General features: G+C 45.2%; 64 pseudogenes; all 64 read left to right on the forward strand.

The window, feature by feature from the left end:
• The first annotated feature begins 1,106 nt into the window (after nt 1-1,106).
• Nucleotides 1,107-1,225, forward strand: LOC140082765 (5S ribosomal RNA; annotated as a pseudogene).
• Nucleotides 1,226-1,484: 259 nt separating this feature from the next.
• On the forward strand, nt 1,485-1,603 carry LOC140078662 (5S ribosomal RNA; annotated as a pseudogene).
• A 70-nt stretch (nt 1,604-1,673) lies between these two features.
• LOC140079371 (5S ribosomal RNA) lies at nt 1,674-1,792 on the forward strand (annotated as a pseudogene).
• A 447-nt stretch (nt 1,793-2,239) lies between these two features.
• LOC140079372 (5S ribosomal RNA) lies at nt 2,240-2,358 on the forward strand (annotated as a pseudogene).
• Nucleotides 2,359-2,615: 257 nt separating this feature from the next.
• Nucleotides 2,616-2,734, forward strand: LOC140082766 (5S ribosomal RNA; annotated as a pseudogene).
• Nucleotides 2,735-3,182: 448 nt separating this feature from the next.
• On the forward strand, nt 3,183-3,301 carry LOC140093620 (5S ribosomal RNA; annotated as a pseudogene).
• A 259-nt stretch (nt 3,302-3,560) lies between these two features.
• LOC140087464 (5S ribosomal RNA) lies at nt 3,561-3,679 on the forward strand (annotated as a pseudogene).
• Nucleotides 3,680-3,749: 70 nt separating this feature from the next.
• On the forward strand, nt 3,750-3,868 carry LOC140079373 (5S ribosomal RNA; annotated as a pseudogene).
• Nucleotides 3,869-4,126: 258 nt separating this feature from the next.
• LOC140089157 (5S ribosomal RNA) lies at nt 4,127-4,245 on the forward strand (annotated as a pseudogene).
• Nucleotides 4,246-4,315: 70 nt separating this feature from the next.
• On the forward strand, nt 4,316-4,434 carry LOC140093397 (5S ribosomal RNA; annotated as a pseudogene).
• Nucleotides 4,435-5,071: 637 nt separating this feature from the next.
• On the forward strand, nt 5,072-5,190 carry LOC140078663 (5S ribosomal RNA; annotated as a pseudogene).
• A 70-nt stretch (nt 5,191-5,260) lies between these two features.
• Nucleotides 5,261-5,379, forward strand: LOC140081718 (5S ribosomal RNA; annotated as a pseudogene).
• Nucleotides 5,380-5,637: 258 nt separating this feature from the next.
• Nucleotides 5,638-5,756, forward strand: LOC140095718 (5S ribosomal RNA; annotated as a pseudogene).
• Nucleotides 5,757-6,204: 448 nt separating this feature from the next.
• LOC140093409 (5S ribosomal RNA) lies at nt 6,205-6,323 on the forward strand (annotated as a pseudogene).
• Nucleotides 6,324-6,582: 259 nt separating this feature from the next.
• On the forward strand, nt 6,583-6,701 carry LOC140096801 (5S ribosomal RNA; annotated as a pseudogene).
• A 259-nt stretch (nt 6,702-6,960) lies between these two features.
• Nucleotides 6,961-7,079, forward strand: LOC140093421 (5S ribosomal RNA; annotated as a pseudogene).
• Nucleotides 7,080-8,083: 1,004 nt separating this feature from the next.
• LOC140090589 (5S ribosomal RNA) lies at nt 8,084-8,202 on the forward strand (annotated as a pseudogene).
• A 71-nt stretch (nt 8,203-8,273) lies between these two features.
• On the forward strand, nt 8,274-8,392 carry LOC140096012 (5S ribosomal RNA; annotated as a pseudogene).
• Nucleotides 8,393-8,650: 258 nt separating this feature from the next.
• On the forward strand, nt 8,651-8,769 carry LOC140093433 (5S ribosomal RNA; annotated as a pseudogene).
• Nucleotides 8,770-9,028: 259 nt separating this feature from the next.
• LOC140090782 (5S ribosomal RNA) lies at nt 9,029-9,147 on the forward strand (annotated as a pseudogene).
• Nucleotides 9,148-9,216: 69 nt separating this feature from the next.
• LOC140096738 (5S ribosomal RNA) lies at nt 9,217-9,335 on the forward strand (annotated as a pseudogene).
• A 259-nt stretch (nt 9,336-9,594) lies between these two features.
• Nucleotides 9,595-9,713, forward strand: LOC140082418 (5S ribosomal RNA; annotated as a pseudogene).
• Nucleotides 9,714-10,161: 448 nt separating this feature from the next.
• LOC140094795 (5S ribosomal RNA) lies at nt 10,162-10,280 on the forward strand (annotated as a pseudogene).
• A 258-nt stretch (nt 10,281-10,538) lies between these two features.
• LOC140093445 (5S ribosomal RNA) lies at nt 10,539-10,657 on the forward strand (annotated as a pseudogene).
• A 1,004-nt stretch (nt 10,658-11,661) lies between these two features.
• Nucleotides 11,662-11,780, forward strand: LOC140090592 (5S ribosomal RNA; annotated as a pseudogene).
• Nucleotides 11,781-11,851: 71 nt separating this feature from the next.
• On the forward strand, nt 11,852-11,970 carry LOC140096013 (5S ribosomal RNA; annotated as a pseudogene).
• A 258-nt stretch (nt 11,971-12,228) lies between these two features.
• LOC140093459 (5S ribosomal RNA) lies at nt 12,229-12,347 on the forward strand (annotated as a pseudogene).
• A 259-nt stretch (nt 12,348-12,606) lies between these two features.
• Nucleotides 12,607-12,725, forward strand: LOC140095756 (5S ribosomal RNA; annotated as a pseudogene).
• Nucleotides 12,726-12,794: 69 nt separating this feature from the next.
• LOC140096739 (5S ribosomal RNA) lies at nt 12,795-12,913 on the forward strand (annotated as a pseudogene).
• A 259-nt stretch (nt 12,914-13,172) lies between these two features.
• LOC140094903 (5S ribosomal RNA) lies at nt 13,173-13,291 on the forward strand (annotated as a pseudogene).
• Nucleotides 13,292-13,360: 69 nt separating this feature from the next.
• On the forward strand, nt 13,361-13,479 carry LOC140097356 (5S ribosomal RNA; annotated as a pseudogene).
• A 70-nt stretch (nt 13,480-13,549) lies between these two features.
• On the forward strand, nt 13,550-13,668 carry LOC140094789 (5S ribosomal RNA; annotated as a pseudogene).
• A 69-nt stretch (nt 13,669-13,737) lies between these two features.
• LOC140093523 (5S ribosomal RNA) lies at nt 13,738-13,856 on the forward strand (annotated as a pseudogene).
• Nucleotides 13,857-15,626: 1,770 nt separating this feature from the next.
• Nucleotides 15,627-15,745, forward strand: LOC140098840 (5S ribosomal RNA; annotated as a pseudogene).
• A 259-nt stretch (nt 15,746-16,004) lies between these two features.
• Nucleotides 16,005-16,123, forward strand: LOC140093471 (5S ribosomal RNA; annotated as a pseudogene).
• Nucleotides 16,124-16,193: 70 nt separating this feature from the next.
• LOC140085110 (5S ribosomal RNA) lies at nt 16,194-16,312 on the forward strand (annotated as a pseudogene).
• A 258-nt stretch (nt 16,313-16,570) lies between these two features.
• Nucleotides 16,571-16,689, forward strand: LOC140092190 (5S ribosomal RNA; annotated as a pseudogene).
• A 70-nt stretch (nt 16,690-16,759) lies between these two features.
• On the forward strand, nt 16,760-16,878 carry LOC140083937 (5S ribosomal RNA; annotated as a pseudogene).
• Nucleotides 16,879-16,948: 70 nt separating this feature from the next.
• LOC140084618 (5S ribosomal RNA) lies at nt 16,949-17,067 on the forward strand (annotated as a pseudogene).
• Nucleotides 17,068-17,325: 258 nt separating this feature from the next.
• LOC140092191 (5S ribosomal RNA) lies at nt 17,326-17,444 on the forward strand (annotated as a pseudogene).
• Nucleotides 17,445-17,892: 448 nt separating this feature from the next.
• Nucleotides 17,893-18,011, forward strand: LOC140093621 (5S ribosomal RNA; annotated as a pseudogene).
• Nucleotides 18,012-18,081: 70 nt separating this feature from the next.
• LOC140093525 (5S ribosomal RNA) lies at nt 18,082-18,200 on the forward strand (annotated as a pseudogene).
• A 69-nt stretch (nt 18,201-18,269) lies between these two features.
• Nucleotides 18,270-18,388, forward strand: LOC140093483 (5S ribosomal RNA; annotated as a pseudogene).
• A 70-nt stretch (nt 18,389-18,458) lies between these two features.
• On the forward strand, nt 18,459-18,577 carry LOC140078622 (5S ribosomal RNA; annotated as a pseudogene).
• Nucleotides 18,578-19,780: 1,203 nt separating this feature from the next.
• Nucleotides 19,781-19,899, forward strand: LOC140084734 (5S ribosomal RNA; annotated as a pseudogene).
• Nucleotides 19,900-20,158: 259 nt separating this feature from the next.
• Nucleotides 20,159-20,277, forward strand: LOC140097600 (5S ribosomal RNA; annotated as a pseudogene).
• A 448-nt stretch (nt 20,278-20,725) lies between these two features.
• Nucleotides 20,726-20,844, forward strand: LOC140091728 (5S ribosomal RNA; annotated as a pseudogene).
• A 70-nt stretch (nt 20,845-20,914) lies between these two features.
• LOC140096161 (5S ribosomal RNA) lies at nt 20,915-21,033 on the forward strand (annotated as a pseudogene).
• A 70-nt stretch (nt 21,034-21,103) lies between these two features.
• On the forward strand, nt 21,104-21,222 carry LOC140079374 (5S ribosomal RNA; annotated as a pseudogene).
• Nucleotides 21,223-21,481: 259 nt separating this feature from the next.
• Nucleotides 21,482-21,600, forward strand: LOC140096731 (5S ribosomal RNA; annotated as a pseudogene).
• A 70-nt stretch (nt 21,601-21,670) lies between these two features.
• LOC140092499 (5S ribosomal RNA) lies at nt 21,671-21,789 on the forward strand (annotated as a pseudogene).
• Nucleotides 21,790-21,858: 69 nt separating this feature from the next.
• LOC140093495 (5S ribosomal RNA) lies at nt 21,859-21,977 on the forward strand (annotated as a pseudogene).
• A 70-nt stretch (nt 21,978-22,047) lies between these two features.
• LOC140078623 (5S ribosomal RNA) lies at nt 22,048-22,166 on the forward strand (annotated as a pseudogene).
• Nucleotides 22,167-23,369: 1,203 nt separating this feature from the next.
• LOC140084735 (5S ribosomal RNA) lies at nt 23,370-23,488 on the forward strand (annotated as a pseudogene).
• Nucleotides 23,489-23,747: 259 nt separating this feature from the next.
• LOC140097607 (5S ribosomal RNA) lies at nt 23,748-23,866 on the forward strand (annotated as a pseudogene).
• A 448-nt stretch (nt 23,867-24,314) lies between these two features.
• Nucleotides 24,315-24,433, forward strand: LOC140091709 (5S ribosomal RNA; annotated as a pseudogene).
• Nucleotides 24,434-24,503: 70 nt separating this feature from the next.
• Nucleotides 24,504-24,622, forward strand: LOC140096162 (5S ribosomal RNA; annotated as a pseudogene).
• A 70-nt stretch (nt 24,623-24,692) lies between these two features.
• LOC140079375 (5S ribosomal RNA) lies at nt 24,693-24,811 on the forward strand (annotated as a pseudogene).
• Nucleotides 24,812-25,070: 259 nt separating this feature from the next.
• Nucleotides 25,071-25,189, forward strand: LOC140096272 (5S ribosomal RNA; annotated as a pseudogene).
• Nucleotides 25,190-25,259: 70 nt separating this feature from the next.
• LOC140093507 (5S ribosomal RNA) lies at nt 25,260-25,378 on the forward strand (annotated as a pseudogene).
• Nucleotides 25,379-25,448: 70 nt separating this feature from the next.
• On the forward strand, nt 25,449-25,567 carry LOC140097437 (5S ribosomal RNA; annotated as a pseudogene).
• Nucleotides 25,568-25,636: 69 nt separating this feature from the next.
• Nucleotides 25,637-25,755, forward strand: LOC140093377 (5S ribosomal RNA; annotated as a pseudogene).
• Nucleotides 25,756-25,824: 69 nt separating this feature from the next.
• LOC140093520 (5S ribosomal RNA) lies at nt 25,825-25,943 on the forward strand (annotated as a pseudogene).
• Nucleotides 25,944-26,013: 70 nt separating this feature from the next.
• Nucleotides 26,014-26,132, forward strand: LOC140078625 (5S ribosomal RNA; annotated as a pseudogene).
• Nucleotides 26,133-26,561: the final 429 nt, after the last annotated feature.

The following is a 26,561-nucleotide window of genomic DNA, read 5'->3' on the forward strand; positions in this document are numbered from 1 at the left end:
GGCCATTCTAAGCTGAATGTGCGTGCTCTTGTCAGATCGCAGCTTAAGGCTTGGCAAGTACCAGCATGGGAGACTGGCTTGGAATCCCAAGTTCTGGTGACCTTTTTGAACCTGAAAATTGTGTTAGTTTCTCTATGAGATAGCAAAAGAAAGTTCAAATTGAACAGCTGCTGTCAATGGCCATTCTAAGCTGAATGTGCCTGCTCTCGCCAGATCGCAGCAGCAATGCAGCATAAGGCTTGGCAAGTACCAGCATGGGAGACTGGCTGGGAATCCCAAGTTCCGTTGCCCTTTTTGAACCTGAAAATTGTGTTAGTTTCTCTATGAGATAGTAAAAGAAGGTTCAAATTGAACAGCTGCTGTCAACGGCCATTCTAAGCTGAATGTGCGTGCTCTTGTCAGATCGCAGCTTAAGGCTTGGCAAGTACCAGCATGGGAGACTGGCTTGGAATCCCAAGTTCTGGTGACCTTTTTGAACCTGAAAATTGTGTTAGTTTCTCTATGAGATAGCAAAAGAAGGTTCAAATTGAACAGCTGCTGTCAACGGCCATTCTAAGCTGAATGTGCCTGCTCTTGTCAGATTGCAGCAGCAATGCAGCTTAAGGCTTGGCAAGTACCAGCATGGGAGACTGGCTTGGAATCCCAAGTTCTGGTGACCTTTTTGAACCTGAAAATTGTGTTAGTTTCTATATAAGATAGTAGAAGAAGGTTCAAATTGAACAACTGCTGTCAATGGCCATTCTAAGCTGAATGTGCCTGCTCTCGCCAGATCGCAGCAGCAATGCAGCTTAAGGCTTGGCAAGTACCAGCATGGGAGACTGGCTGGTAATCCCAAGTTCCGTTGCCCTTTTTGAACCTGAAAATTGTGTTAGTTTCTCTATGAGATAGTAAAAGAAGGTTCAAATTGAACAGCTGCTGTCAACGGCCATTCTAAGCTGAATGTGCGTGCTCTTGTCAGATCGCAGCAGCGATGCAGCTTAAGGCTTGGCAAGTACCAGCATGGGAGACTGGCTTGGAATCCCAAGTTCTGGTGACCTTTTTGAACCTGAAAATTGTGTTAGTTTCTATATGAGATAGTAGAAGAAGGTTCAAATTGAACAACTGCTGTCAATGGCCATTCTAAGCTGAATGTGCCTGCTCTCGTCAGATCGCAGCAGCAATGCAGCTTAAGGCTTGGCAAGTACCAGCATGGGAGACTGGCTGGGAATCCCAAGTTCCGTTGACCTTTTTGAACCTGAAAATTGTGTTAGTTTCTCTATGAGATAGCAAAAGAAGGTTCAAATTGAACAGCTGCTGTCAACGGCCATTCTAAGCTGAATGTGCCTGCTCTTGTCAGATCGCAGCAGCGATGCAGCTTAAGGCTTGGCAAGTACCAGCATGGGAGACTGGCTGGGAATCCCAAGTTCTGGTGACTTTTTTGAACCTGAAAATTGTGTTAGTTTCTCTATGAGATAGTAAAAGAAGGTTCAAATTGAACAGCTGCTGTCAACGGCCATTCTAAGCTGAATGTGCCTGCTCTCGTCAGATCGCAGCAGCAATGCAGCTTAAGGCTTGGCAAGTACCAGCGTGGGAGACTGGCTGGGAATCCCAAGTTCCGTTGACCTTTTTGAACCTGAAAATTGTGTTAGTTTCTCTATGAGATAGTAAAAGAAGGTTCAAATTAAACAGCTGCTGTCAACGGCCATTCTAAGCTGAATGTGCCTGCTCTCGTCAGATCGCAGCAGCAATGCAGCTTAAGGCTTGGCAAGTACCAGCATGGGAGACTGGCTGGGAATCCCAAGTTCTGTTGACCTTTTTGAACCTGAAAATGTGTTAGTTTCTCTATGAGATAGTAAAAGAAGGTTCAAATTGAACAGCTGCTGTCAACGGCCATTCTAAGCTGAATGTGCGTGCTCTTGTCAGATCGCAGCAGCGATGCAGCTTAAGGCTTGGCAAGTACCAGCATGGGAGACTGGCTTGGAATCCCAAGTTCTGGTGACCTTTTTGAACCTGAAAATTGTGTTAGTTTCTCTATGAGATAGCAAAAGAAGGTTCAAATTGAACAGCTGCTGTCAATGGCCATTCTAAGCTGAATGTGCCTGCTCTTGTCAGATTGCAGCAGCAATGCAGCTTAAGGCTTGGCAAGTACCAGCATGGGAGACTGGCTTGGAATCCCAAGTTCTGGTGACCTTTTTGAACCTGAAAATTGTGTTAGTTTCTATATAAGGTAGTAGAAGAAGGTTCAAATTGAACAACTGCTGTCAACGGCCATTCTAAGCTGAATGTGCCTGCTCTCGTCAGATCGCAGCAGCAATGCAGCTTAAGGCTTGGCAAGTACCAGCATGGGAGACTGGCTGGGAATCCCAAGTTCTGTTGACCTTTTTGAACCTGAAAATGTGTTAGTTTCTCTATGAGATAGTAAAAGAAGGTTCAAATTGAACAGCTGCTGTCAACGGCCATTCTAAGCTGAATGTGCGTGCTCTTGTCAGATCGCAGCAGCGATGCAGCTTAAGGCTTGGCAAGTACCAGCATGGGAGACTGGCTTGGAATCCCAAGTTCTGGTGACCTTTTTGAACCTGAAAATGTGTTAGTTTCTCTATGAGATAGCAAAAGAAGGTTCAAATTGAACAGCTGCTGTCAATGGCCATTCTAAGCTGAATGTGCCTGCTCTCGTCAGATCGCAGCAGCAATGCAGCTTAAGGCTTGGCAAGTACCAGCATGGGAGACTGGCTGGGAATCCCAAGTTCCGTTGACCTTTTTGAACCTGAAAATTGTGTTAGTTTCTGTATGAGATAGTAAAAGAAGGTTCAAATTGAAAAGCTGCTGTCAACGGCAATTCTAAGCTGAATGTGCGTGCTCTTCTCAGATCGCAGCAGCGATGCAGCTTAAGGCTTGGCAAGTACCAGCATGGGAGACTGGCTTGGAATCCCAAGTTCTGGTGACCTTTTTGAACCTGAAAATTGTGTTAGTTTCTCTATGAGATAGTAGAAGAAGGTTCAAATTGAACAACTGCTGTCAACGGCCATTCTAAGCTGAATGTGTGTGCTCTTTTCAGATCGCAGCAGCGATGCAGCTTAAGGCTTGGCAAGTACCAGCATGGGAGACTGGCTGGGAATCCCAAGTTCTGTTGACCTTTTTGAACCTGAAAATTGTGTTAGTTTCTCTATGAGATAGTAAAAGAAGGTTCAAATTGAACAGCTGCTGTCAACGGCAATTCTAAGCTGAATGTGCCTGCTCTCGTCAGATTGCAGCAGCAATGCAGCTTAAGGCTTGGCAAGTACCAGCATGGGAGACTGGCTGGGAATCCCAAGTTCCGTTGACCGTTTTGAACCTGAAAATTGTGTTAGTTTCTCTATGAGATAGCAAAAGAAGGTTCAAATTGAACAGCTGCTGTCAACGGCCATTCTAAGCTGAATGTGCGTGCTCTTGTCAGATCGCAGCAGCGATGCAGCTTAAGGCTTGGCAAGTACCAGCATGGGAGACTGGCTGGGAATCCCAAGTTCTGGTGACTTTTTTGAACCTGAAAATTGTGTTAGTTTCTCTATGAGATAGTAAAAGAAGGTTCAAATTGAACAGCTGCTGTCAACGGCCATTCTAAGCAGAATGTGCCTGCTCTCGTCAGATCGCAGCAGCAATGCAGCTTAAGGCTTGGCAAGTACCAGCATGGGAGACTGGCTGGGAATCCCAAGTTCCGTTGACCTTTTTGAACCTGAAAATTGTGTTAGTTTCTCTATGAGATAGTAAAAGAAGGTTCAAATTGAACAGCTGCTGTCAACGGCCATTCTAAGCTGAATGTGCCTGCTCTCGTCAGATCGCAGCAGCAATGCAGCTTAAGGCTTGGCAAGTACCAGCATGGGAGACTGGCTGGGAATCCCAAGTTCTGTTGACCTTTTTGAACCTGAAAATGTGTTAGTTTCTCTATGAGATAGTAAAAGAAGGTTCAAATTGAACAGCTGCTGTCAACGGCCATTCTAAGCTAAATGTGAGTGCTCTTGTCAGATCGCAGCAGCAATGCAGCTTAAGGCTTGGCAAGTACCAGCATGGGAGACTGGCTTGGAATCCCAAGTTCTGGTGACCTTTTTGAACCTGAAAATTGTGTTAGTTTCTATATGAGATAGTAGAAGAAGGTTCAAATTGAACAACTGCTGTCAATGGCCATTCTAAGCTGAATGTGCCTGCTCTCGTCAGATCGCAGCAGCAATGCAGCTTAAGGCTTGGCAAGTACCAGCATGGGAGACTGGCTGGGAATCCCAAGTTCCGTTGCCCTTTTTGAACCTGAAAATTGTGTTAGTTTCTCTATGAGATAGTAAAAGAAGGTTCAAATTGAACAGCTGCTGTCAACGGCCATTCTAAGCTGAATGTGCCTGCTCTCGTCAGATCGCAGCAGCAATGCAGCTTAAGGCTTGGCAAGTACCAGCATGGGAGACTGGCTGGGAATCCCAAGTTCCGTTGACCTTTTTGAACCTGAAAATTTTGTTAGTTTCTGTATGAGATAGTAAAAGAAGGTTCAAATTGAAAAGCTGCTGTCAACGGCAATTCTAAGCTGAATGTGCGTGCTCTTCTCAGATCGCAGCAGCGATGCAGCTTAAGGCTTGGCAAGTACCAGCATGGGAGACTGGCTGGGAATCCCAAGTTCTGGTGACCTTTTTGAACCTGAAAATTGTGTTAGTTTCTCTATGAGATAGTAGAAGAAGGTTCAAATTGAACAACTGCTGTCAACGGCCATTCTAAGCTGAATGTGTGTGCTCTTTTCAGATCGCGGCAGCGATGCAGCTTAAGGCTTGGCAAGTACCAGCATGGGAGACTGGCTGGGAATCCCAAGTTCTGTTGACCTTTTTGAACCTGAAAATTGTGTTAGTTTCTCTATGAGATAGTAAAAGAAGGTTCAAATTGAACAGCTGCTGTCAACGGCCATTCTAAGCTGAATGTGCGTGCTCTTGTCAGATCGCAGCAGCGATGCAGCTTAAGGCTTGGCAAGTACCAGCATGGGAGACTGGCTGGGAATCCCAAGTTCTGGTGACTTTTTTGAACCTGAAAATTGTGTTAGTTTCTCTATGAGATAGTAAAAGAAGGTTCAAATTGAACAGCTGCTGTCAACGGCCATTCTAAGCTGAATGTGCCTGCTCTCGTCAGATCGCAGCAGCAATGCAGCTTAAGGCTTGGCAAGTACCAGCGTGGGAGACTGGCTGGGAATCCCAAGTTCCGTTGACCTTTTTGAACCTGAAAATTGTGTTAGTTTCTCTATGAGATAGTAAAAGAAGGTTCAAATTGAACAGCTGCTGTCAACGGCCATTCTAAGCTGAATGTGCCTGCTCTCGTCAGATCGCAGTAGCAATGCAGCTTAAGGCTTGGCAAGTACCAGCATGGGAGACTGGCTGGGAATCCCAAGTTCTGTTGACCTTTTTGAACCTGAAAATGTGTTAGTTTCTCTATGAGATAGTAAAAGAAGGTTCAAATTGAACAGCTGCTGTCAACGGCCATTCTAAGCTGAATGTGCGTGCTCTTGTCAGATCGCAGCAGCGATGCAGCTTAAGGCTTGGCAAGTACCAGCATGGGAGACTGGCTTGGAATCCCAAGTTCTGGTGACCTTTTTGAACCTGAAAATTGTGTTAGTTTCTCTATGAGATAGCAAAAGAAGGTTCAAATTGAACAGCTGCTGTCAATGGCCATTCTAAGCTGAATGTGCCTGCTCTCGTCAGATCGCAGCAGCAATGCAGCTTAAGGCTTGGCAAGTACCAGCATGGGAGACTGGCTGGGAATCCCAAGTTCTGGTGACCTTTTTGAACCTGAAAATTGTGTTAGTTTCTCTATGAGATAGTAGAAGAAGGTTCAAATTGAACAACTGCTGTCAACGGCCATTCTAAGCTGAATGTGTGTGCTCTTTTCAGATCGCAGCAGCGATGCAGCTTAAGGCTTGGCAAGTACCAGCATGGGAGACTGGCTGGGAATCCCAAGTTCTGTTGACCTTTTTGAACCTGAAAATTGTGTTAGTTTCTCTATGAGATAGTAAAAGAAGGTTCAAATTGAACAGCTGCTGTCAACGGCCATTCTAAGCTGAATGTGCGTGCTCTTGTCAGATCGCAGCAGCGATGCAGCTTAAGGCTTGGCAAGTACCAGCATGGGAGACTGGCTGGGAATCCCAAGTTCTGGTGACTTTTTTGAACCTGAAAATTGTGTTAGTTTCTCTATGAGATAGTAAAAGAAGGTTCAAATTGAACAGCTGCTGTCAACGGCCATTCTAAGCTGAATGTGCCTGCTCTCGTCAGATCGCAGCAGCAATGCAGCTTAAGGCTTGGCAAGTACCAGCATGGGAGACTGGCTGGGAATCCCAAGTTCCGTTGACCTTTTTGAACCTGAAAATTGTGTTAGTTTCTCTATGAGATAGTAAAAGAAGGTTCAAATTGAACAGCTGCTGTCAACGGCCATTCTAAGCTGAATGTGCGTGCTCTTGTCAGATTGCAGCAGCAATGCAGCTTAAGGCTTGGCAAGTACCAGCATGGGAGACTGGCTTGGAATCCCAAGTTCTGGTGACCTTTTTGAACCTGAAAATTGCGTTAGTTTCTATATAAGATAGTAGAAGAAGGTTCAAATTGAACAACTGCTGTCAATGGCCATTCTAAGCTGAATGTGCCTGCTCTCGCCAGATCGCAGCAGCAATGCAGCTTAAGGCTTGGCAAGTACCAGCATGGGAGACTGGCTGGGAATCCCAAGTTCCGTTGCCCTTTTTGAACCTGAAAATTGTGTTAGTTTCTCTATGAGATAGTAAAAGAAGGTTCAAATTGAACAGCTGCTGTCAACGGCCATTCTAAGCTAAATGTGAGTGCTCTTGTCAGATCGCAGCAGCGATGCAGCTTAAGGCTTGGCAAGTACCAGCATGGGAGACTGGCTTGGAATCCCAAGTTCCGTTGACCTTTTTGAACCTGAAAATTGTGTTAGTTTCTCTATGAGATAGTAAAAGAAGGTTCAAATTGAACAGCTGCTGTCAACGGCCATTCTAAGCTGAATGTGCCTGCTCTCGTCAGATCGCAGCAGCAATGCAGCTTAAGGCTTGGCAAGTACCAGCATGGGAGACTGGCTGGGAATCCCAAGTTCCGTTGACCTTTTTGAACCTGAAAATTGTGTTAGTTTCTGTATGAGATAGTAAAAGAAGGTTCAAATTGAAAAGCTGCTGTCAACGGCAATTCTAAGCTGAATGTGCGTGCTCTTCTCAGATCGCAGCAGCGATGCAGCTTAAGACTTGGCAAGTACCAGCATGGGAGACTGGCTGGGAATCCCAAGTTCTGGTGACCTTTTTGAACCTGAAAATTGTGTTAGTTTCTCTATGAGATAGTAGAAGAAGGTTCAAATTGAACAACTGCTGTCAACGGCCATTCTAAGCTGAATGTGCCTGCTCTCGCCAGATTGCAGCAGCAATGCAGCTTAAGGCTTGGCAAGTACCAGCATGGGAGACTGGCTTGGAATCCCAAGTTCCGTTGACCGTTTTGAACCTGAAAATTGTGTTAGTTTCTCTATGAGATAGCAAAAGAAGGTTCAAATTGAACAGCTGCTGTCAACGGCCATTCTAAGCTGAATGTGCGTGCTCTTGTCAGATTGCAGCTTAAGGCTTGGCAAGTACCAGCATGGGAGACTGGCTTGGAATCCCAAGTTCTGGTGACCTTTTTGAACCTGAAAATTGTGTTAGTTTCTCTATGAGATAGCAAAAGAAGGTTCAAATTGAACAGCTGCTGTCAACGGCCATTCTAAGCTGAATGTGCCTGCTCTTGTCAGATTGCAGCAGCAATGCAGCTTAAGGCTTGGCAAGTACCAGCATGGGAGACTGGCTGGGAATCCCAAGTTCCGTTGCCCTTTTTGAACCTGAAAATTGTGTTAGTTTCTCTATGAGATAGTAAAAGAAGGTTCAAATTGAACAGCTGCTGTCAACGGCGATTCTAAGCTGAATGTGCGTGCTCTTGTCAGATCGCAGCAGCGATGCAGCTTAAGGCTTGGCAAGTACCAGCATGGGAGACTGGCTTGAAATCCCAAGTTCTGGTGACCTTTTTGAACCTGAAAATTGTGTTAGTTTCTATATGAGATAGTAGAAGAAGGTTCAAATTGAACAACTGCTGTCAATGGCCATTCTAAGCTGAATGTGCCTGCTCTCGTCAGATCGCAGCAGCAATGCAGCTTAAGGCTTGGCAAGTACCAGCATGGGAGACTGGCTGGGAATCCCAAGTTCCTTTGACCTTTTTGAACCTGAAAATTTGTTTTAGTTTCTCTATAAGATAGCAAAAGAAGGTTCAAATTGAACAGCTGCTGTCAACGGCCATTCTAAGCTGAATGTGCCTTCTCTCGTCAGATCGCAGCAGCAATGCAGCTTAAGGCTTGGCAAGTACCAGCATGGGAGACTGGCTGGGAATCCCAAGTTCTGTTGACCTTTTTGAACCTGAAAATTGTGTTAGTTTCTCTATGAGATAGTAAAAGAAGGTTCAAATTGAACAGCTGCTGTCAACGGCCATTCTAAGCTGAATGTGCGTGCTCTTGTCAGATCGCAGCAGCGATGCAGCTTAAGGCTTGGCAAGTACCAGCATGGGAGACTGGCTGGGAATCCCAAGTTCTGGTGCCTTTTTTGAACCTGAAAATTGTGTTAGTTTCCTATGAGATAGTAAAAGAAGGTTCAAATTGAACAGCTGCTGTCAACGGCCATTCTAAGCTGAATGTGCCTGCTCTCGTCAGATCGCAGCAGCAATGCAGCTTAAGGCTTGGCAAGTACCAGCATGGGAGACTGGCTGGGAATCCCAAGTTCCGTTGACCTTTTTGAACCTGAAAATTGTGTTAGTTTCTCTATGAGATAGTAAAAGAAGGTTCAAATTGAACAGCTGCTGTCAACGGCCATTCTAAGCTGAATGTGCGTGCTCTTGTCAGATTGCAGCAGCGATGCAGCTTAAGGCTTGGCAAGTACCAGCATGGGAGACTGGCTTGGAATCCCAACTTCTGGTGACCTTTTTGAACCTGAAAATTGTGTTAGTTTCTCTATGAGATAGCAAAAGAAGGTTCAAATTGAACAGCTGCTGTCAATGGCCATTCTAAGCTGAATGTGCCTGCTCTCGTCAGATCGCAGCAGCAATGCAACTTAAGGCTTGGCAAGTACCAGCATGGGAGACTGGCTGGGAATTCCAAGTTCCGTTGACCTTTTTGAACCTGAAAATGTGTTAGTTTCTCTATGAGATAGTAAAAGAAGGTTCAAATTGAACAGCTGCTGTCAACGGCCATTCTAAGCTGAATGTGCCTGCTCTCGTCAGATCGCAGCAGCAATGCAGCTTAAGGCTTGGCAAGTACTAGCATGGGAGACTGGCTTGGAATCCCAAGTTCTGGTGACCTTTTTGAACCTGAAAATTGTTTTAGTTTCTATATAAGATAGTAGAAGAAGGTTCAAATTGAACAACTGCTGTCAATGGCCATTCTAAGCTGAATGTGCCTGCTCTCGCCAGATCGCAGCAGCAATGCAGCATAAGGCTTGGCAAGTACCAGCATGGGAGACTGGCTGGGAATCCCAAGTTCTGTTGACCTTTTTGAACCTGAAAATTGTGTTAGTTTCTCTATGAGATAGTAAAAGAAGGTTCAAATTAAACAGCTGCTGTCAATGGCCATTCTAAGCTGAATGTGCCTGCTCTCGTCAGATCGCAGCAGCAATGCAGCTTAAGGCTTGGCAAGTACCAGCATGGGAGACTGGCTGGGAATCCCAAGTTCCGTTGACCTTTTTGAACCTGAAAATTGTGTTAGTTTCTCTATGAGATAGTAAAAGAAGGTTCAAATTGAAAAGCTGCTGTCAACGGCAATTCTACGCTGAATGTGCGTGCTCTTGTCAGATCGCAGCAGCGATGCAGCTTAAGGCTTGGCAAGTACCAGCATGGGAGACTGGCTGGGAATCCCAAGTTCTGGTGACCTTTTTGAACCTGAAAATTGTGTTAGTTTCTCTATGAGATAGTAGAAGAAGGTTCAAATTGAACAGCTGCTGTCAACGGCCATTCTAAGCTGAATGTGTGTGCTCTTTTCAGATCGCAGCAGCGATGCAGCTTAAGGCTTGGCAAGTACCAGCATGGGAGACTGGCTGGGAATCCCAAGTTCTGTTGACCTTTTTGAACCTGAAAATTGTGTTAGTTTCTCTATGAGATAGTAAAAGAAGTTTCAAATTGAACAGCTGCTGTCAACGGCAATTCTAAGCTGAATGTGCCTGCTCTCGTCAGATTGCAGCAGCAATGCAGCTTAAGGCTTGGCAAGTACCAGCATGGGAGACTGGCTGGGAATCCCAAGTTCTGTTGACCTTTTTGAACCTGAAAATGTGTTAGTTTCTCTATGAGATAGTAAAAGAAGGTTCAAATTGAACAGCTGCTGTCAACGGCCATTCTAAGCTAAATGTGAGTGCTCTTGTCAGATCGCAGCAGCGATGCAGCTTAAGGCTTGGCAAGTACCAGCATGGGAGACTGGCTTGGAATCCCAAGTTCCGTTGACCTTTTTGAACCTGAAAATTGTGTTAGTTTCTCTATGAGATAGTAAAAGAAGGTTCAAATTGAACAGCTGCTGTCAACGGCCATTCTAAGCTGAATGTGCCTGCTCTCGTCAGATCGCAGCAGCAATGCAGCTTAAGGCTTGGCAAGTACCAGCATGGGAGACTGGCTGGGAATCCCAAGTTCCGTTGACCTTTTTGAACCTGAAAATTGTGTTAGTTTCTGTATGAGATAGTAAAAGAAGGTTCAAATTGAAAAGCTGCTGTCAACGGCAATTCTAAGCTGAATGTGCGTGCTCTTCTCAGATCGCAGCAGCGATGCAGCTTAAGGCTTGGCAAGTACCAGCATGGGAGACTGGCTGGGAATCCCAAGTTCTGGTGACCTTTTTGAACCTGAAAATTGTGTTAGTTTCTCTATGAGATAGTAGAAGAAGGTTCAAATTGAACAACTGCTGTCAACGGCCATTCTAAGCTGAATGTGCCTGCTCTCGCCAGATTGCAGCAGCAATGCAGCTTAAGGCTTGGCAAGTACCAGCATGGGAGACTGGCTTGGAATCCCAAGTTCCGTTGACCGTTTTGAACCTGAAAATTGTGTTAGTTTCTCTATGAGATAGCAAAAGAAGGTTCAAATTGAACAGCTGCTGTCAACGGCCATTCTAAGCTGAATGTGCGTGCTCTTGTCAGATTGCAGCTTAAGGCTTGGCAAGTACCAGCATGGGAGACTGGCTTGGAATCCCAAGTTCTGGTGACCTTTTTGAACCTGAAAATTGTGTTAGTTTCTCTATGAGATAGCAAAAGAAGGTTCAAATTGAACAGCTGCTGTCAACGGCCATTCTAAGCTGAATGTGCCTGCTCTTGTCAGATTGCAGCAGCAATGCAGCTTAAGGCTTGGCAAGTACCAGCATGGGAGACTGGCTGGGAATCCCAAGTTCCGTTGCCCTTTTTGAACCTGAAAATTGTGTTAGTTTCTCTATGAGATAGTAAAAGAAGGTTCAAATTGAACAGCTGCTGTCAACGGCGATTCTAAGCTGAATGTGCGTGCTCTTGTCAGATCGCAGCAGCGATGCAGCTTAAGGCTTGGCAAGTACCAGCATGGGAGACTGGCTTGAAATCCCAAGTTCTGGTGACCTTTTTGAACCTGAAAATTGTGTTAGTTTCTATATGAGATAGTAGAAGAAGGTTCAAATTGAACAACTGCTGTCAATGGCCATTCTAAGCTGAATGTGCCTGCTCTCGTCAGATCGCAGCAGCAATGCAGCTTAAGGCTTGGCAAGTACCAGCATGGGAGACTGGCTGGGAATCCCAAGTTCCTTTGACCTTTTTGAACCTGAAAATTTGTTTTAGTTTCTCTATAAGATAGCAAAAGAAGGTTCAAATTGAACAGCTGCTGTCAACGGCCATTCTAAGCTGAATGTGCCTTCTCTCGTCAGATCGCAGCAGCAATGCAGCTTAAGGCTTGGCAAGTACCAGCATGGGAGACTGGCTGGGAATCCCAAGTTCTGTTGACCTTTTTGAACCTGAAAATTGTGTTAGTTTCTCTATGAGATAGTAAAAGAAGGTTCAAATTGAACAGCTGCTGTCAACGGCCATTCTAAGCTGAATGTGCGTGCTCTTGTCAGATCGCAGCAGCGATGCAGCTTAAGGCTTGGCAAGTACCAGCATGGGAGACTGGCTGGGAATCCCAAGTTCTGGTGCCTTTTTTGAACCTGAAAATTGTGTTAGTTTCCTATGAGATAGTAAAAGAAGGTTCAAATTGAACAGCTGCTGTCAACGGCCATTCTAAGCTGAATGTGCCTGCTCTCGTCAGATCGCAGCAGCAATGCAGCTTAAGGCTTGGCAAGTACCAGCATGGGAGACTGGCTGGGAATCCCAAGTTCCGTTGACCTTTTTGAACCTGAAAATTGTGTTAGTTTCTCTATGAGATAGTAAAAGAAGGTTCAAATTGAACAGCTGCTGTCAACGGCCATTCTAAGCTGAATGTTCGTGCTCTTGTCAGATTGCAGCAGCGATGCAGCTTAAGGCTTGGCAAGTACCAGCATGGGAGACTGGCTTGGAATCCCAACTTCTGGTGACCTTTTTGAACCTGAAAATTGTGTTAGTTTCTCTATGAGATAGCAAAAGAAGGTTCAAATTGAACAGCTGCTGTCAATGGCCATTCTAAGCTGAATGTGCCTGCTCTCGTCAGATCGCAGCAGCAATGCAACTTAAGGCTTGGCAAGTACCAGCATGGGAGACTGGCTGGGAATTCCAAGTTCCGTTGCCCTTTTTGAACCTGAAAATGTGTTAGTTTCTCTATGAGATAGTAAAAGAAGGTTCAAATTGAACAGCTGCTGTCAACGGCCATTCTAAGCTGAATGTGCCTGCTCTCGTCAGATCGCAGCAGCAATGCAGCTTAAGGCTTGGCAAGTACTAGCATGGGAGACTGGCTTGGAATCCCAAGTTCTGGTGACCTTTTTGAACCTGAAAATTGTTTCAGTTTCTATATAAGATAGTAGAAGAAGGTTCAAATTGAACAACTGCTGTCAATGGCCATTCTAAGCTGAATGTGCCTGCTCTCGCCAGATCGCAGCAGCAATGCAGCATAAGGCTTGGCAAGTACCAGCATGGGAGACTGGCTGGGAATCCCAAGTTCTGTTGACCTTTTTGAACCTGAAAATTGTGTTAGTTTCTCTATGAGATAGTAAAAGAAGTTTCAAATTGAACAGCTGCTGTCAACGGCAATTCTAAGCTGAATGTGCCTGCTCTCGTCAGATTGCAGCAGCAATGCAGCTTAAGGCTTGGCAAGTACCAGCATGGGAGACTGGCTGGGAATCCCAAGTTCTGTTGACCTTTTTGAACCTGAAAATGTGTTAGTTTCTCTATGAGATAGTAAAAGAAGGTTCAAATTGAACAGCTGCTGTCAACGGCAATTCTAAGCTGAATTTGCCTGCTCTCGTCAGATCGCAGCAGCAATGCAACTTAAGGCTTGGCAAGTACCAGCATGGGAGACTGGCTGGGAATTCCAAGTTCCGTTGACCTTTTTGAACCTGAAAATTGTGTTAGTTTCTCTATGAGATAGTAAAAGAAGGTTCAAATTGAACAGCTGCTGTCAACGGCAATTCTAAGCTGAATGTGCCTGCTCTCGTCAGATTGCAGCAGCAATGCAGCTTAAGGCTTGGCAAGTACCAGCATGGGAGACTGGCTGGGAATCCCAAGTTCTGTTGACCTTTTTGAACCTGAAAATGTGTTAGTTTCTCTATGAGATAGTAAAAGAAGGTTCAAATTGAACAGCTGCTGTCAACGGCCATTCTAAGCTGAATTTGCCTGCTCTCGTCAGATCGCAGCAGCAATGCAACTTAAGGCTTGGCAAGTACCAGCATGGGAGACTGGCTGGGAATTCCAAGTTCCGTTGACCTTTTTGAACCTGAAAATGTGTTAGTTTCTCTATGAGATAGTAAAAGAAGGTTCAAATTGAACAGCTGCTGTCAACGGCCATTCTAAGCTGAATGTGTGTGCTCTTTTCAGATCGCAGCAGCGATGCAGCTTAAGGCTTGGCAAGTACCAGCATGGGAGACTGGCTGGGAATCCCAAGTTCCGTTGACCTTTTTGAACCTGAAAATTGTGTTAGTTTCTCTATGAGATAGTAAAAGAAGGTTCAAATTGAACAGCTGCTGTCAACGGCCATTCTAAGCTGAATGTGCCTGCTCTCGTCAGATTGCAGCAGCAATGCAGCTTAAGGCTTGGCAAGTACCAGCATGGGAGACTGGCTTGGAATCCCAAGTTCTGGTGACCTTTTTGAACCTGAAAATTGTGTTAGTTTCTCTATGAGATAGCAAAAGAAGGTTCAAATTGAACAGCTGCTGTCAACGGCCATTCTAAGCTGAATGTGCCTGCTCTTGTCTGATTGCAGCAGCAATGCAGCTTAAGGCTTGGCAAGTACCAGCATGGGAGACTGGCTTGGAATCCCAAGTTCTGGTGACCTTTTTGAACCTGAAACTTGTGTTAGTTTCTATATAAGATAGTAGAAGAAGGTTCAAATTGAACAACTGCTGTCAATGGCCATTCTAAGCTGAATGTGCCTGCTCTCGCCAGATCGCAGCAGCAATGCAGCATAAGGCTTGGCAAGTACCAGCATGGGAGACTGGCTGGGAATCCCAAGTTCCGTTGCCCTTTTTGAACCTGAAAATTGTGTTAGTTTCTCTATGAGATAGTAAAAGAAGGTTCAAATTGAACAGCTGCTGTCAACGGCCATTCTAAGCTGAATGTGCGTGCTCTTGTGAGATCGCAGCAGCGATGCAGCTTAAGGCTTGGCAAGTACCAGCATGGGAGACTGGCTTGGAATCCCAAGTTCTGGTGACCTTTTTGAACCTGAAAATTGTGTAAGTTTCTCTATGAGATAGCAAAAGAAGGTTCAAATTGAACAGCTGCTGTCAACGGCCATTCTAAGCTGAATGTGCCTGCTCTTGTCAGATTGCAGCAGCAATGCAGCTTAAGGCTTGGCAAGTACCAGCATGGGAGACTGACTTGGAATCCCAAGTTCTGGTGACCTTTTTGAACCTTAAAATTGTGTTAGTTTCTATATAAGATAGTAGAAGAAGGTCCAAATTGAACAACTGCTGTCAATGGCCATTCTAAGCTGAATGTGCCTGCTCTCGCCAGATCGCAGCAGCAATGCAGCATAAGGCTTGGCAAGTACCAGCATGGGAGACTGGCTGGGAATCCCAAGTTCCGTTGCCCTTTTTGAACCTGAAAATTGTGTTAGTTTCTCTATGAGATAGTAAAAGAAGGTTCAAATTGAACAGCTGCTGTCAACGGCCATTCTAAGCTGAATGTGCGTGCTCTTGTGAGATCGCAGCAGCGATGCAGCTTAAGGCTTGGCAAGTACCAGCATGGGAGACTGGCTTGGAATCCCAAGTTCTGGTGACCTTTTTGAACCTGAAAATTGTGTAAGTTTCTCTATGAGATAGCAAAAGAAGGTTCAAATTGAACAGCTGCTGTCAACGGCCATTATAAGCTGAATGTGCCTGCTCTTGTCAGATTGCAGCAGCAATGCAGCTTAAGGCTTGGCAAGTACCAGCATGGGAGACTGACTTGGAATCCCAAGTTCTGGTGACCTTTTTGAACCTTAAAATTGTGTTAGTTTCTATATAAGATAGTAGAAGAAGGTTCAAATTGAACAACTGCTGTCAATGGCCATTCTAAGCTGAATGTGCCTGCTCTTGCCAGATCGCAGCAGCAATGCAGCTTAAGGCTTGGCAAGTACCAGCATGGGAGACTGGCTGGGAATCCCAAGTTCCGTTGACCTTTTTGAACCTGAAAATTGTGTTAGTTTCTCTATGAGATAGTAAAAGAAGGTTCAAATTGAACAGCTGCTGTCAACGGCCATTCTAAGCTGAATGTGCGTGCTCTTGTCAGATCGCAGCAGCGATGCAGCTTAAGGCTTGGCAAGTACCAGCATGGGAGACTCGCTGGGAATCCCAAGTTCTGGTGACTTTTTTGAACCTGAAAATTGTGTTAGTTTCTCTATGAGATAGTAAAAGAAGGTTCAAATTGAACAGCTGCTGTCAACGGCCATTCTAAGCTGAATGTGCCTGCTCTCGTCAGATCGCAGCAGCAATGCAGCTTAAGGCTTGGCAAGTACCAGCATGGGAGACTGGCTGGGAATCCCAAGTTCCGTTGACCTTTTTGAACCTGAAAATTGTGTTAGTTTCTCTATGAGATAGTAAAAGAAGGTTCAAATTGAACAGCTGCTGTCAACGGCCATTCTAAGCTTAATGTGCCTGCTCTCGTCAGATCGCAGCAGCAATGCAGCTTAAGGCTTGGCAAGTACCAGCATGGGAGACTGGCTGGGAATCCCAAGTTCTGTTGACCTTTTTGAACCTGAAAATGTGTTAGTTTCTCTATGAGATAGTAAAAGAAGGTTCAAATTGAACAGCTGCTGTCAACGGCCATTCTAAGCTGAATGTGCGTGCGCTTGTCAGATCGCAGCAGTGATGCAGCTTAAGGCTTGGCAAGTACCAGCATGGGAGACTGGCTTGGAATCCCAAGTTCTGGTGACCTTTTTGAACCTGAAAATTGTGTTAGTTTCTCTATGAGATAGCAAAAGAAGGTTCAAATTGAACAGCTGCTGTCAATGGCCATTCTAAGCTGAATGTGCCTGCTCTCGTCAGCTCGCAGCAGCAATGCAGCTTAAGGCTTGGCAAGTACCAGCATGGGAGACTGGCTGGGAATCCCAAGTTCCGTTGACCTTTTTGAACCTGAAAATTGTGTTAGTTTCTGTATGAGATAGTAAAAGAAGGTTCAAATTGAACAGCTGCTGTCAACGGCAATTCTAAGCTGAATGTGCCTGCTCTCGTCAGATCGCAGCAGCAATGCAGCTTAAGGCTTGGCAAGTACCAGCATGGGAGACTGGCTGGGAATCCCAAGTTCCGTTGACCTTTTTGAACCTGAAAATTGTGTTAGTTTCTCTATGAGATAGTAAAAGAAGGTTCAAATTGAACAGCTGCTGTCAACGGCCATTCTAAGCTGAATGTGCCTGCTCTCTTCAGATCGCAGCAGCAATGCAGCTTAAGGCTTGGCAAGTACCAGCATGGGAGACTGGCTGGGAATCCCAAGTTCTGTTGACCTTTTTGAACCTGAAAATGTGTTAGTTTCTCTATGAGATAGTAAAAGAAGGTTCAAATTGAACAGCTGCTGTCAACGGCCATTCTAAGCTGAATGTGCGTGCGCTTGTCAGATCGCAGCAGTGATGCAGCTTAAGGCTTGGAAAGTACCAGCATGGGAGACTGGCTTGGAATCCCAAGTTCTGGTGACCTTTTTGAACCTGAAAATTGTGTTAGTTTCTCTATGAGATAGCAAAAGAAGGTTCAAATTGAACAGCTGCTGTCAATGGCCATTCTAAGCTGAATGTGCCTGCTCTCGTCAGCTCGCAGCAGCAATGCAGCTTAAGGCTTGGCAAGTACCAGCATGGGAGACTGGCTGGGAATCCCAAGTTCCGTTGACCTTTTTGAACCTGAAAATTGTGTTAGTTTCTGTATGAGATAGTAAAAGAAGGTTCAAATTGAAAAGCTGCTGTCAACGGCAATTCTAAGCTGAAAGTGCGTGCTCTTCTCAGATCGCAGCAGCGATGCAGCTTAAGGCTTGGCAAGTACCAGCATGGGAGACTGGCTGGGAATCCCAAGTTCTGGTGACCTTTTTGAACCTGAAAATTGTGTTAGTTTCTCTATGAGATAGTAGAAGAAGGTTCAAATTGAACAACTGCTGTCAACGGCCATTCTAAGCTGAATGTGTGTGCTCTTTTCAGATCGCAGCAGCGATGCAGCTTAAGGCTTGGCAAGTACCAGCATGGGAGACTGGCTGGGAATCCCAAGTTCTGTTGACCTTTTTGAACCTGAAAATTGTGTTAGTTTCTCTATGAGATAGTAAAAGAAGGTTCAAATTGAACAGCTGCTGTCAACGGCAATTCTAAGCTGAATGTGCCTGCTCTCGTCAGATTGCAGCAGCAATGCAGCTTAAGGCTTGGCAAGTACCAGCATGGGAGACTGGCTGGGAATCCCAAGTTCCGTTGACCGTTTTGAACCTGAAAATTGTGTTAGTTTCTCTATGAGATAGCAAAAGAAGGTTCAAATTGAACAGCTGCTGTCAACGGCCATTCTAAGCTGAATTTGCCTGCTCTCGTCAGATCGCAGCAGCAATGCAACTTAAGGCTTGGCAAGTACCAGCATGGGAGACTGGCTGGGAATTCCAAGTTCCGTTGACCTTTTTGAACCTGAAAATGTGTTAGTTTCTCTATGAGATAGTAAAAGAAGGTTCAAATTGAACAGCTGCTGTCAACGGCCATTCTAAGCTGAATGTGCCTGCTCTCGTCAGATCGCAGCAGCAATGCAGCTTAAGGCTTGGCAAGTACCAGCATGGGAGACTGGCTGGGAATCCCAAGTTCCGTTGACCTTTTTGAACCTTAAAATTGTGTTAGTTTCTCTATGAGATAGTAAAAGAAGGTTCAAATTGAACAGCTGCTGTCAACGGCCATTCTAAGCTGAATGTGCCTGCTCTCGTCAGATCGCAGCAGCAATGCAGCTTAAGGCTTGGCAAGTACCAGCATGGGAGACTGCCTGGGAATCCCAAGTTCTGTTGCCCTTTTTGAACCTGAAAATGTGTTAGTTTCTCTATGAGATAGTAAAAGAAGGTTCAAATTGAACAGCTGCTGTCAACGGCCATTCTAAGCTGAATGTGCGTGCTCTTGTTAGATCGCAGCAGCGATGCAGCTTAAGGCTTGGCAAGTACCAGCATGGGAGACTGGCTTGGAATCCCAAGTTCTGGTGACCTTTTTGAACCTGAAAATTGTGTTAGTTTCTCTATGAGATAGCAAAAGAAGGTTCAAATTGAACAGCTGCTGTCAACGGCCATTCTAAGCTGAATGTGCCTGCTCTTGTCAGATTGCAGCAGCAATGCAGCTTAAGGCTTGGCAAGTACCAGCATGGGAGACTGTCTTGGAATCCCAAGTTCTGGTGACCTTTTTGAACCTGAAAATTGTGTTAGTTTCTATATAAGATAGTAGAAGAAGGTTCAAATTGAACAACTGCTGTCAATGGCCATTCTAAGCTGAATGTGCCTGCTCTCGCCAGATCGCAGCAACAATGCAGCATAAGGCTTGGCAAGTACCAGCATGGGAGACTGGCTGGGAATCCCAAGTTCCGTTGCCCTTTTTGAACCTGAAAATTGTGTTAGTTTCTCTATGAGATAGTAAAAGAAGGTTCAAATTGAACAGCTGCTGTCAACGGCCATTCTAAGCTGAATGTGCGTGCTCTTGTGAGATCGCAGCAGTGATGCAGCTTAAGGCTTGGCAAGTACCAGCATGGGAGACTGGCTTGGAATCCCAAGTTCTGGTGACCTTTTTGAACCTGAAAATTGTGTAAGTTTCTCTATGAGATAGCAAAAGAAGGTTCAAATTGAACAGCTGCTGTCAACGGCCATTCTAAGCTGAATGTGCCTGCTCTTGTCAGATTGCAGCAGCAATGCAGCTTAAGGCTTGGCAAGTACCAGCATGGGAGACTGACTTGGAATCCCAAGTTCTGGTGACCTTTTTGAACCTTAAAATTGTGTTAGTTTCTATATAAGATAGTAGAAGAAGGTTCAAATTGAACAACTGCTGTCAATAGCCATTCTAAGCTGAATGTGCCTGCTCTTGCCAGATCGCAGCATCAATGCAGCTTAAGGCTTGGCAAGTACCAGCATGGGAGACTGGCTGGGAATCCCAAGTTCCGTTGACCTTTTTGAACCTGAAAATTGTGTTAGTTTCTCTATGAGATAGCAAAAGAAGGTTCAAATTGAACAGCTGCTGTCAACCGACATTCTAAGCTGAATGTGCCTGCTCTCGTCAGATCGCAGCAGCAATGCAGCTTAAGGCTTGGCAAGTACCAGCATGGGAGACTGGCTGGGAATCCCAAGTTCTGTTGACCTTTTTGAACCTGAAAATTGTGTTAGTTTCTCTATGAGATAGTAAAAGAAGGTTCAAATTGAACAGCTGCTGTCAACGGCCATTCTAAGCTGAATGTGCGTGCGCTTGTCAGATCGCAGCAGCGATGCAGCTTAAGGCTTGGCAAGTTCCAGCATGGGAGACTGGCTGGGAATCCCAAGTTCTGTTGACCTTTTTGAACTTGAAAATTGTTTTAGTTTCTCTATGAGATAGTAAAAGAAGGTTCAATTTGAAATGCTGCTGTCAACGGCCATTCTAAGCTGAATGTGCCTGCTCTTGTCAGATTGCAGCAGCAATGCAGCTTAAGGCTTGGCAAGTACCAGCATGGGAGACTGGCTGGGAATCCCAAGTTCTGTTGACCTTTTTGAACCTGAAAATTGTGTTATTTTCTCTATGAGATAGTAAAAGAAGGTTCAAATTGAACAGCTGCTGTCAACGGCCATTCTAAGCTGAATGTGCGTGCTCTTGTCAGATCGCAGCAGCGATGCAGCTTAAGGCTTGGCAAGTACCAGCATGGGAGACTGGCTGGGAATCCCAAGTTCTGGTGACTTTTTTGAACCTGAAAATTGTGTTAGTTTCTCTATGAGATAGTAGAAGAAGGTTCAAATTGAACAACTCCTGTCAACGGCCATTCTAAGCTGAATGTGTGTGCTCTTGTCAGATCGCAGCAGCGATGCAGCTTAAGGCTTGGCAAGTACCAGCATGGGAGACTGGCTGGGAATCCCAAGTTCTGTTGACCTTTTTGAACCTGAAAATTGTGTTAGTTTCTCTATGAGATAGTAAAAGAAGGTTCAAATTGAACAGCTGCTGTCAATGGCCATTCTAAGCTGAATGTGCCTGCTCTCGTCAGATCGCAGCAGCAATGCAGCCTAAGGCTTGGCAAGTACCAGCATGGGAGACTGGCTGGGAATCCCAAGTTCCGTTGACCTTTTTGAACCTGAAAATTGTGTTAGTTTCTCTATGAGATAGCAAAAGATGGTTCAAATTGAACAGCTGCTGTCAACGGCCATTCTAAGCTGAATGTGCCTGCTCTCGTCAGATCGCAGCAGCAATGCAGCTTAAGGCTTGGCAAGTACCAGCATGGGAGACTGGCTGGGAATCCCAAGTTCCGAGGACCTTTTTGAACCTGAAAATTGTGTTAGTTTCTCTATGAGATAGCAAAAGAAGGTTCAAATTGAACAGCTGCTGTCAACGGCCATTCTAAGCTGAATGTGCCTGCTCTCGTCAGATCGCAGCAGCAATGCAGCTTAAGGCTTGGCAAGTACCAGCATGGGAGACTGGCTGGGAATCCCAAGTTCTGTTGACCTTTTTGAACCTGAAAATTGTGTTAGTTTCTCTATGAGATAGTAAAAGAAGGTTCAAATTGACCAGCTGCTGTCAACGGCCATTCTAAGCTGAATGTGCGTGCTCTTGTCAGATCGCAGCAGCGATGCAGCTTAAGGCTTGGCAAGTTCCAGCATGGGAGACTGGCTGGGAATCCCAAGTTCTGTTGACCTTTTTGAACTTGAAAATTGTTTTAGTTTCTCTATGAGATAGTAAAAGAAGGTTCAATTTGAAATGCTGCTGTCAACGGCCATTCTAAGCTGAATGTGCCTGCTCTTGTCAGATCACAGCAGCAATGCAGCTTAAGGCTTGGCAAGTACCAGCATGGGAGACTGGCTGGGAATCCCAAGTTCCGTTGACCGTTTTGAACCTGAAAATTGTGTTAGTTTCTCTATGAGATAGCAAAAGAAGGTTCAAATTGAGCAGCTGCTGTCAACGGCCATTCTAAGCTGAATTTGCCTGCTCTCGTCAGATCGCAGCAGCAATGCAACTTAAGGCTTGGCAAGTACCAGCATGGGAGACTGGCTGGGAATACCAAGTTCCGTTGACCTTTTTGAACCTGAAAATGTGTTAGTTTCTCTATGAGATAGTAAAAGAAGGTTCAAATTGAACAGCTGCTGTCAACGGCCATTCTAAGCTGAATGTGCCTGCTCTCGTCAGATCGCAGCAGCAATGCAGCTTAAGGCTTGGCAAGTACCAGCATGGGAGACTGGCTGGGAATCCCAAGTTCCGTTGACCTTTTTGAACCTTAAAATTGTGTTAGTTTCTCTATGAGATAGTAAAAGAAGGTTCAAATTGAACAGCTGCTGTCAACGGCCATTCTAAGCTGAATGTGCCTGCTCTCGTCAGATCGCAGCAGCAATGCAGCTTAAGGCTTGGCAAGTACCAGCATGGGAGACTGCCTGGGAATCCCAAGTTCTGTTGCCCTTTTTGAACCTGAAAATGTGTTAGTTTCTCTATGAGATAGTAAAAGAAGGTTCAAATTGAACAGCTGCTGTCAACGGCCATTCTAAGCTGAATGTGCGTGCTCTTGTTAGATCGCAGCAGCGATGCAGCTTAAGGCTTGGCAAGTACCAGCATGGGAGACTGGCTTGGAATCCCAAGTTCTGGTGACCTTTTTGAACCTGAAAATTGTGTTAGTTTCTCTATGAGATAGCAAAAGAAGGTTCAAATTGAACAGCTGCTGTCAACGGCCATTCTAAGCTGAATGTGCCTGCTCTTGTCAGATTGCAGCAGCAATGCAGCTTAAGGCTTGGCAAGTACCAGCATGGGAGACTGTCTTGGAATCCCAAGTTCTGGTGACCTTTTTGAACCTGAAAATTGTGTTAGTTTCTATATAAGATAGTAGAAGAAGGTTCAAATTGAACAACTGCTGTCAATGGCCATTCTAAGCTGAATGTGCCTGCTCTCGCCAGATCGCAGCAACAATGCAGCATAAGGCTTGGCAAGTACCAGCATGGGAGACTGGCTGGGAATCCCAAGTTCCGTTGCCCTTTTTGAACCTGAAAATTGTGTTAGTTTCTCTATGAGATAGTAAAAGAAGGTTCAAATTGAACAGCTGCTGTCAACGGCCATTCTAAGCTGAATGTGCGTGCTCTTGTGAGATCGCAGCAGTGATGCAGCTTAAGGCTTGGCAAGTACCAGCATGGGAGACTGGCTTGGAATCCCAAGTTCTGGTGACCTTTTTGAACCTGAAAATTGTGTAAGTTTCTCTATGAGATAGCAAAAGAAGGTTCAAATTGAACAGCTGCTGTCAACGGCCATTCTAAGCTGAATGTGCCTGCTCTTGTCAGATTGCAGCAGCAATGCAGCTTAAGGCTTGGCAAGTACCAGCATGGGAGACTGACTTGGAATCCCAAGTTCTGGTGACCTTTTTGAACCTTAAAATTGTGTTAGTTTCTATATAAGATAGTAGAAGAAGGTTCAAATTGAACAACTGCTGTCAATAGCCATTCTAAGCTGAATGTGCCTGCTCTTGCCAGATCGCAGCATCAATGCAGCTTAAGGCTTGGCAAGTACCAGCATGGGAGACTGGCTGGGAATCCCAAGTTCCGTTGACCTTTTTGAACCTGAAAATTGTGTTAGTTTCTCTATGAGATAGCAAAAGAAGGTTCAAATTGAACAGCTGCTGTCAACCGACATTCTAAGCTGAATGTGCCTGCTCTCGTCAGATCGCAGCAGCAATGCAGCTTAAGGCTTGGCAAGTACCAGCATGGGAGACTGGCTGGGAATCCCAAGTTCTGTTGACCTTTTTGAACCTGAAAATTGTGTTAGTTTCTCTATGAGATAGTAAAAGAAGGTTCAAATTGAACAGCTGCTGTCAACGGCCATTCTAAGCTGAATGTGCGTGCGCTTGTCAGATCGCAGCAGCGATGCAGCTTAAGGCTTGGCAAGTTCCAGCATGGGAGACTGGCTGGGAATCCCAAGTTCTGTTGACCTTTTTGAACTTGAAAATTGTTTTAGTTTCTCTATGAGATAGTAAAAGAAGGTTCAATTTGAAATGCTGCTGTCAACGGCCATTCTAAGCTGAATGTGCCTGCTCTTGTCAGATTGCAGCAGCAATGCAGCTTAAGGCTTGGCAAGTACCAGCATGGGAGACTGGCTGGGAATCCCAAGTTCTGTTGACCTTTTTGAACCTGAAAATTGTGTTATTTTCTCTATGAGATAGTAAAAGAAGGTTCAAATTGAACAGCTGCTGTCAACGGCCATTCTAAGCTGAATGTGCGTGCTCTTGTCAGATCGCAGCAGCGATGCAGCTTAAGGCTTGGCAAGTACCAGCATGGGAGACTGGCTGGGAATCCCAAGTTCTGGTGACTTTTTTGAACCTGAAAATTGTGTTAGTTTCTCTATGAGATAGTAGAAGAAGGTTCAAATTGAACAACTCCTGTCAACGGCCATTCTAAGCTGAATGTGTGTGCTCTTGTCAGATCGCAGCAGCGATGCAGCTTAAGGCTTGGCAAGTACCAGCATGGGAGACTGGCTGGGAATCCCAAGTTCTGTTGACCTTTTTGAACCTGAAAATTGTGTTAGTTTCTCTATGAGATAGTAAAAGAAGGTTCAAATTGAACAGCTGCTGTCAATGGCCATTCTAAGCTGAATGTGCCTGCTCTCGTCAGATCGCAGCAGCAATGCAGCCTAAGGCTTGGCAAGTACCAGCATGGGAGACTGGCTGGGAATCCCAAGTTCCGTTGACCTTTTTGAACCTGAAAATTGTGTTAGTTTCTCTATGAGATAGCAAAAGATGGTTCAAATTGAACAGCTGCTGTCAACGGCCATTCTAAGCTGAATGTGCCTGCTCTCGTCAGATCGCAGCAGCAATGCAGCTTAAGGCTTGGCAAGTACCAGCATGGGAGACTGGCTGGGAATCCCAAGTTCCGAGGACCTTTTTGAACCTGAAAATTGTGTTAGTTTCTCTATGAGATAGCAAAAGAAGGTTCAAATTGAACAGCTGCTGTCAACGGCCATTCTAAGCTGAATGTGCCTGCTCTCGTCAGATCGCAGCAGCAATGCAGCTTAAGGCTTGGCAAGTACCAGCATGGGAGACTGGCTGGGAATCCCAAGTTCTGTTGACCTTTTTGAACCTGAAAATTGTGTTAGTTTCTCTATGAGATAGTAAAAGAAGGTTCAAATTGACCAGCTGCTGTCAACGGCCATTCTAAGCTGAATGTGCGTGCTCTTGTCAGATCGCAGCAGCGATGCAGCTTAAGGCTTGGCAAGTTCCAGCATGGGAGACTGGCTGGGAATCCCAAGTTCTGTTGACCTTTTTGAACTTGAAAATTGTTTTAGTTTCTCTATGAGATAGTAAAAGAAGGTTCAATTTGAAATGCTGCTGTCAACGGCCATTCTAAGCTGAATGTGCCTGCTCTTGTCAGATCACAGCAGCGATGCAGCTTAAGGCTTGGCAAGTACCAGCATGGGAGACTGGCTGGGAATCCCAAGTTCCGTTGACCTTTTTGAACCTGAAAATTGTGTTAGTTTCTCTATGAGATAGCAAAAGATGGTTCAAATTGAACAGCTGCTGTCAACGGCCATTCTAAGCTGAATGTGCCTGCTCTCGTCAGATCGCAGCAGCAATGCAGCTTAAGGCTTGGCAAGTACCAGCATGGGAGACTGGCTGGGAATCCCAAGTTCCGTTGACCTTTTTGAACCTGAAAATTGTTTTAGTTTCTCTATGAGATAGTAAAAGAAGGTTCAAATTGAACAGCTGCTGTCAACGGCAAATCTAAGCTGAATGTGCCTGCTCTCGTCAGATCGCAGCAGCAATGCAACTTAAGGCTTGGCAAGTACCAGCATGGGAGACTGGCTGGGAATTCCAAGTTCCGTTGACCTTTTTGAACCTGAAAATGTGTTAGTTTCTCTATGAGATAGTAAAAGAAGGTTCAAATTGAACAGCTGCTGTCAACGGCCATTCTAAGCTGAATTTGCCTGCTCTCGTCAGATCGCAGCAGCAATGCAACTTAAGGCTTGGCAAGTACCAGCATGGGAGACTGGCTGGGAATTCCAAGTTCCGTTGACCTTTTTGAACCTGAAAATGTGTTAGTTTCTCTATGAGATAGTAAAAGAAGGTTCAAATTGAACAGCTGCTGTCAACGGCCATTCTAAGCTGAATGTGCCTGCTCTCGTCAGATCGCAGCAGCAATGCAGCTTAAGGCTTGGCAAGTACCAGCATGGGAGACTGGCTGGGAATCCCAAGTTCCGTTGACCTTTTTGAACCTTAAAATTGTGTTAGTTTCTCTATGAGATAGTAAAAGAAGGTTCAAATTGAACAGCTGCTGTCAACGGCCATTCTAAGCTGAATGTGCCTGCTCTCGTCAGATCGCAGCAGCAATGCAGCTTAAGGCTTGGCAAGTACCAGCATGGGAGACTGCCTGGGAATCCCAAGTTCTGTTGCCCTTTTTGAACCTGAAAATGTGTTAGTTTCTCTATGAGATAGTAAAAGAAGGTTCAAATTGAACAGCTGCTGTCAACGGCCATTCTAAGCTGAATGTGCGTGCTCTTGTTAGATCGCAGCAGCGATGCAGCTTAAGGCTTGGCAAGTACCAGCATGGGAGACTGGCTTGGAATCCCAAGTTCTGGTGACCTTTTTGAACCTGAAAATTGTGTTAGTTTCTCTATGAGATAGCAAAAGAAGGTTCAAATTGAACAGCTGCTGTCAACGGCCATTCTAAGCTGAATGTGCCTGCTCTTGTCAGATTGCAGCAGCAATGCAGCTTAAGGCTTGGCAAGTACCAGCATGGGAGACTGTCTTGGAATCCCAAGTTCTGGTGACCTTTTTGAACCTGAAAATTGTGTTAGTTTCTATATAAGATAGTAGAAGAAGGT

The sequence above is a fragment of the Engystomops pustulosus genome, chromosome 9 (assembly GCF_040894005.1).
Source record: "Engystomops pustulosus chromosome 9, aEngPut4.maternal, whole genome shotgun sequence".
Taxonomy (NCBI): domain Eukaryota; kingdom Metazoa; phylum Chordata; class Amphibia; order Anura; family Leptodactylidae; genus Engystomops; species Engystomops pustulosus.